Below are 7500 nucleotides of genomic sequence, written 5' to 3'. Positions count from 1 at the left end.
CATGGAAAATGCAAACACAGGCGCCCCACTGAAGACTTCTGCATGAGGTTCGCCATGCATGGAGCTGGGGTTGGGGGTCGAGGGAGGGTTCTCACCACTCTGAGTTCACCCAGGTACTTAGGTGTAATCCATCTACCTTTGTGATCTGTGGGTCAGGAAGCCACACAACAGGGTGCCAGACACTTGATCTGCGGCTGGAGGCCATAGGCCGAGCTGTGCAGTGCATAGCTGGGAAGACAGGCTTGGCCCGGAGACAGCGGAGTCCCCTGAAAACCATCCCAAACGGCCCAGTGGCCCTTTGCTACTGACAAAAGGGCCATGAATTCTGCTCAGCACCTGCTTTGTTTGGAAACTTTTCATATACTTCTTTTATGAGGTTACTTTTGGAAGCAAAGTTCACATGACACAAGACTAACAGTTTTAAAGTCTAGACTTAAGGGGCATTTGATAAATTCACTTTTGTGCAGTCATTACCTCTCCCGAGTTCAAAGAGACAAAATAATCATTAGCAGTGTTCACAGATGTCAGGAAGCTATCTGGAAGGCTTCAGTAACTTTTCTAGAACTTGATAATTAGTAAGTACTGAAGCTGGATTAAATTCATGTGAGCCATCCAAAGCCCTGGCTAGTCCCTGAGTGGAAAGGAAGAGAATCCCAGGATCTCTTCCCTAGTTTCATGGGAAAAAATTATCATCAAAGCTTAGGACTTTGTGGTTTTAACTTCATATCACTTTAAGTAAATTAATAGTTATGATACTGCCTTTCTTCCCAAATTTCACATTACTTACCTCCAGTCTATTTATATTTTCTCTTAGAGCACATTTCCCCATAGAATCTTGATCACAAGTTGAAATTTAACTAAGGTAAATCACTAACTCTGCTTCATATAGCCTCAGGGACGGGAATGGAAAGCAAAGAATTTTCTCAGGCTATCAGTAAACCCAGTGAACCCACAAAATCCAAGTGTATTAGACTCTGGCCGGCGGGCTGAAATGGAGCAAACACATTTTCCAAAAGGGTGCCCATGTCATTCCTTATGTTGCAGTTTTCTTTCTTTGGTTGCTGGCACAAAGTACCCAACCAAAAGCAGCCGATGGTTAAAAAAAGGTTTATTTTTGCTCATAGACTCATGGGGACACTCCATGATGGCAGGGGAAAAGATGGCATAAGCAGGCATTACCTCCTGGCAAATATCATGTGGACAAGAGCAACAGGAGAGTGTGCCAACCACTGGCCAGGGGAAGCTGGCCATAACACCCATAAGCCTCTCCCTTACAACACACCTCCTCTCTCTAGAAAGGCTCTAATTCCCAAATTGTATCCACTGGGGCCCTAACATTCAGAACATATGAGTGCATGTGGAACACCTGATTCAAACCACCACATTCCACCCATAGACCCCATAAATTGATAACCACCCATGATGCAAAATGCAATGCATTCAATTCAACTTTAAATTTCCCCATAGCTTTTTTTGTTTTTATTTATTTATTTATTTCAGTGTGACACACACACACACACACACACAGAGAGAGAGAGAGAGAGAGAGGGAGGGCGGGGAGAATGGGAGTGCCAGGGCCTCCAGCCACTGCAAACAAACTCCAGATGCATGTGCCACCTTATGCTTCTGTGGGTCCTGGGGAATTGAGACTCAAACTGGGATCCTTAGGCTTCACAGACAAGTACCTAACCACTTACCCACCTCTCTGGCCTGCTTTTTTTTTTTTTAAAAAAAAAATCAATTCTAGTATTATTCAAACATCCCCTTAGTCCACGGTCTCACCTATTAGCTATAAAATCAAAAAGAAAAAAAGAACCATAATGGCACAGAATAAGCATTCATACTGCAACAGATGGCACTGGACAAAGCAAAGAAAGACCGAACCAATACAACATTTAAAACAATCAAGAAAAACATCAAAATTCCATAGATCCAAGTCCCACAAGTCTAACCAGTGATGAGTCTCTAGAGTTCCAAATCCACCCCTCCAGCTGGGCTGCTTGCAGCCTGGGGAACAATCCATCTCAAGCTGGCATCTCTCCTCAGTGGCCACCTCGCAGGGCTGGCATTTCACTGGGTCTCTACTAAAACCCATAGTTTATTCTCATGGCTTTATCTGGCTTTCACACAGGGACCAACAACTCTGCCTCACATTGACCATGGTCATTTCCAAAGAACAAAACTACAATGCAAACCCAGCGACCCTCTCTTTCTGGCATTTGTTACTCTTCATAGTAGCAGATGGGCCACTAAATTGTCAATCCAGGTGGGAATAAAGCTGACTTTGAAGAGCAGGACACACCTTCAGCATTGCTGCCCCTTACTTTCAAGAGTCTGAATGATTTCTGCTGCCCCTATGTAGAACAGCTGCCCAGTTTCAATGGTGATGATCTCTCAAACAATTGCAGCTGAATGGGTGCTGTGTCCAGCCTGAAATTTTATTCCTATGTCATAAACATCTGGTCACAATGGTCCATTACTAGACAAATCAATCCTATACAAGTTTTCAGGATATGGAAAAAATGTAGTAATCCTCTAACACAAACTGCTTCTAGATCAGTCCTGAGAAAGTTCTTTCTTCCCACCATAAGCTAAACCTCACAGTCCATAGCTCTTATTGCATGCAGGTCTTTCAACTCTGACCAGAATGAGCCATTGAACTCTGCTTAGAGCATTGCAAGGCATCTCTTAGACCAAAGTTTCAAATTCTTCTACATTCCCCCTGCAAATCAATTTCAAAAACATAAAAGCCACACAGTTAGGTCTCTAGTAACAACATCGCCAACTTCCAGGTACCAGTTTTAATGTTGCAGTTACTTTCTCATTGCTTGCCAAAGCACACTTGACCTCAAGCAGCTGGCAGGAGGAAAGGATTTATTTTGGTATGCAGACTCAAAGGGAAGCTCCATAATGGCAGGGGGAAAGATGGATGAGCTAGGCATCACCCATAAGCCCACCCCTTACAACCCACCTCCTCCAGTAAGGTTCCAATTTCCAAGCCACCAGCTAGGGACCTAGCATTCAGAACACATGAGTTTATGGGCTAACCTGACATAAACCACCACACCTTCCATGAGGAATGTGTTCAAAAGGGTACTTGAACTAGTCACTAGGAAAAAAAAAAAAAAAAAAGATCAAACAGAGGCCATCCATGACTAAAGAGGACACGTGATCACTCTATCTAGTCTTATTAAAAGGGCTGAAAACCATCACTCTTCAGAAACATCCAAGAGCAAGGGAGGATCAAGCAAACATGTCGAGAAATAAACTCTGAAACAGTAAAAGTCGGCTATGGGAAAGCCAAGCCAAGTGAAAGAGTCAGGAAGATTTAAGGTTCGTGGATTGCAAAACTTAATAGGGAAGTGAGGAGTGAAATGTAAGAAAGGACACAAGCAAAAATAAACCTGGCCAAACTGAATGGATCTCAAAACCCCAGCACTTGTAAAACAAGCAGAGACATAAAACTTCAGAGAGAGAGAGAGAGAGATTGGCTATACCAAACAGTCCAGCCAACTGAAATGGCTATAACAGCAAATGCATCTCCAAGCGGGAGCAAATCTAAATGGAAATCAGATGACTGAGAAGAAAGCCAGCAAATGACTCATCAAAACACCCCCTGAAAAGAAGAGTTAACTGAAACACAGAGAAGCATACAAATAAAATGCCTTCCACTAACTCAGGGTCCTGTCCCAGGAGGCTTTATGTGGCCTCTTGAATCACAAGCACAGGAGCAAAGTGTGAATGCTGCTTCCAGCAGGACCTGTGCCATTGGGATGGGAAGAGTAGACAGATGGCTGGTGTGTGTGTTTGCATGCGTGTGTGTGTGTGTGTGTGTGTGTGTCGTACATAGAGCTGAGCAAGATAAACGTGGAGTTGCCCAGAGTTGAGCAAAGGAGTTATCTAACTCCAGTTGCTCTAACTCCCAGTTTCACTGACTCTCAATAGCTCATCTGTCTGTTGAGCCCTCGCTGAACTCTCACCATTGAGAGGGCTTCGGGCCTGTGTGCGTTTCAAGTAAATATACCACCTGCTTCTTGACTGCAGGCGTTGGAAGTAGAAAAGATGAATTGCGGTGGGTTGTTCAATAAAGAAGGAAGAAAAGACTCCACATGGACCCTTGAAGCTCGCTCCAGGTCCCAGTGTCTGCAAGAAGTGCTGCCCTTTGCTGGTGACGTGCTTTCCCTGTCCAGCGTCCAGGAGCTTGTCAGAGAATGGCCTGAGACTTGGAGCTGAGCTGTTTTCCTTGTTTCCGGAGTGACCGTGGCCAGATATCTTTTGTTCTTAGTTTTCTGGTCTGTAGATGGAGAAAAATCTCACTTGTCATGGTTCTTGTGAAGATGGACATGAGCCCTGTTGATTCCCAGGGGACTGTCTATCACATCGTGTGTGCTTACAGAGATTGGTCCTTCTTCCCTTTGCCTGGAACAAACAGGAAGTGGTTAAAAGCACAGAAGGCGGCAGTCCTTATTAAAACAGTATTTCATCACCATGTTGGGACTGAGACTCTGTCTTTTGTCTTTAACCTCATCATAGCTGCTGATCTAGGCGGCTCTATCTGTCTGCAACCCACCCTCTTCACTGAAAGCTGGGCAGGGCTCTTAACATGCCCCAGCTCTCGAGCCAAGTGCACGAAGTCTCGGCTCTCTGCCCTGGAGCTTTCTCTAACATGGTGCAGGCGACTCCACTTCTGGCAAGACAGTCACCGGTGCAACAGGGCAGGAGGGGGCTCATGCGTCCTAGAGACAAACTAGCTGATGCAGGTCCGAAGTCTGTGGAAGGGCTGGAGAGATGGCTCAGTCGGCAAGAGCGCTTGCTCTGCAAGCATGCGGGCCCGATTCCTCCTGAGTTCAATTTCACAGACGCCATCTAAATAGCTGGATATGGCCATATATGTCTGTAACCCTAGTTCTGTAGGGTGTAGAGACCAGAGAATCGCTGGAGCTCACTGATCAGCCAGTCTGACTGAAGATAGCTACTCTGGGTTCAATGAGAGACTCTGTCTCAAGAAAACAGGCAGGTGATTGATAGAAAAGGACCCCTAATATTCTCCTCTGTGTCTACATAGGGCACATGCATCTGCACAAACATATATACCATGTGCATGCCATACCACACATACCACACTACACATACTACACACATGTGTGCTTGTGCACACACACACACACACACACACACACTCACACACACACACCCATACATGCATGTATGCAGAAAGAATCCAATGGAAAGATGACCGCCTTGTAGTTCCTCATAAAACTGAGCCCCGAGACGCCATTACCCTCTGTTTCTCCGCCGCACCGACATCGACGTCTTGTCTGTCCCCACTTGTTTGCTGCCTCCAGATAACTGTCTTTAATATAAGAAAATGGAAACTGAACAACCAGAGGAAACCTTCCCCAACAATGAAACCAATGGTGAATTTGGTAAACGCCCTGCAGAGGATATGGAAGAGGAGCAAGCATTTAAAAGATCTAGAAACACAGATGAGATGGTTGAATTGCGCATTCTGCTTCAGAGCAAGAATAGCTGGGGCAGTGATTGGAAAAGGAGGCAAGAATATTAAGGCGCTTCATACAGACTACAATGCCAGTGTTTCAGTCCCAGACAGCAGTGGCCCTGAGCGCATATTGAGCATCAGTGCTGATACTGAAACAATTGGAGAAATTCTGAAGAAAATCATCCCTACCTTGGAAGAGGGCCTGCAGTTGCCATCACCCACTGCAACCAGCCTGCTCGCGCTGGAATCTGATGCTGTGGAATGCTTAAATTACCAACACTATAAAGGAAGTGACTTCGACTGTGAGTTGAGACTGTTAATTCATCAGAGTCTGGCAGGAGGAATTATTGGAGTTAAAGGTGCTAAAATCAAAGACCTTCGAGAGAATGCTCAGACAACAATCAAACGTTTTCAAGAATGCTGCCCTCATTCCACTGACAGAGTTGTTCTTATTGGAGGAAAGCCTGACAGGGTTGTGGAGTGCATAAAGATCATCCTTGTCCTTATATCTGAGTCTCCCATCAAAGGTCGTGCACAACCTTATGATCCTAACTTTTACGACGAAACCTACGATTATGGTGGTTTTACAATGATTTTTTTTTTTAAAACATTTATTTATTTATTTATTTATTTATTTATTTATTTATTTATTTATTTATTTGAGAGCGACAGACACAGAGAGAAAGACAGATAGAGGGAGAGAGAGAGAATGGGCACGCCAGGGCTTCCAGCCTCTGCAAACGAACTCCAGACGCGTGCGCTCCCTTGTGCATCTGGCTAACGTGGGTCCTGGGGAACCGAGCCTTGAACCAGGGTCCTTAGGCTTCACAGGCAAGCGCTTAACCACTAAGCCATCTCTCCAGCCCTACAATGATGTTTGATGACTGCCGTGGTCGTCCTGTGGGATTTCCCATGCGGGGAAGAGGTGGTTTAGACAGAGTGCCGGGGTGGACGTCCCATGCCTCCCTCTAGAAGAGATTACGATGACATGAGCCCTCATCGAGGACCTCCTCCTCCTCCTGGCCGGGGTGGCCGGGGTGGTAGCAGAGCTCAGAATCTTCCTCTTCCACCACCACCACACCCAGAGGAGGAGATCTAATGGCCCATGACAGAAGAGGGAGACCTGGAGACCACTATGATGGCATGGCTGGTTTCAGTGCGGATGAAACTTGGGACTCTGCAATAGATACATGGAGCCCATCAGAATGGCAAATGGCTTATGAACCACAGGGTGGCTCAGGATATGATTATTCCTATGCAGGGGGACGTGGCTCTTACGGTGATCTTGGTGGACCTATTATTACTACACAAGTAACTATTCCCAAAGATTTGGCTGGATCTATTATTGGCAAAGATGGTCAGCGTATTAAGCAAATTCGCCATGAGTCTGGAGCTTCCATCAAAATTGATGAACCTTTAGAAGGATCTGAAGATCGTATCATTACTATTACAAGAACACAGGACCAGATACAGAATGCACAGTATTTGCTGCAGAACAGTGTGAAGCAGTATTCTGGAAAGTTTTTCTAAGACTAGTGAAGAACTGAAGGAGTCCTGCATCTTTTTTTTTTTTTTTTTTTTTTTTTTTATCTGCTTCTGTTTAAAAAGCCAACATTCCTCTGCTTCATAGGTGTTCTGCATTTGAGGTGTAGTGAAATCTTTGCTGTTCACCAGATGTAATGTTTTAGTTCCTTACAAACAGGGTTGGGGGGAGGGCATGCAAAAAACTAACATTGAAATTTTGAAACAGCAGCAGAATGAGTGAATTTTATATTTTGTTCTTTGTTGGTGGTTTTAAAAAAATTCCCCCCGTGTAATTATTGTAAACACCTTGCTTTGTGGTCACTGTAAACATTTGGGGGGGCGGACAGGGAGGAAAGTAATAGTCCACATGTCCCTGGCATTTGTTCAGAGCAGTGTGCAGAATGTAATGCTCTTTTGTAAGAAACGTTTTATGATTTTTAAAATAAATTTAGTGAATTTATTTTTGGTGGTCTTTT

At 44.7% G+C, this 7500-nt stretch overlaps 1 pseudogene; it reads left to right on the top strand.

Moving 5' to 3' along the window:
- Positions 1 to 5349: 5349 nt before the first annotated feature.
- LOC101614452 lies at positions 5350 to 7279 on the top strand (annotated as a pseudogene).
- Positions 7280 to 7500: the final 221 nt, after the last annotated feature.

This window comes from Jaculus jaculus, chromosome 14 (genome assembly GCF_020740685.1).
Source record: "Jaculus jaculus isolate mJacJac1 chromosome 14, mJacJac1.mat.Y.cur, whole genome shotgun sequence".
NCBI classification, from domain to species: Eukaryota; Metazoa; Chordata; class Mammalia; order Rodentia; family Dipodidae; genus Jaculus; species Jaculus jaculus.
The sequence above is the reverse complement of the archived record's forward strand: the minus strand, read 5'-3'. Positions and strand labels throughout refer to the sequence as shown.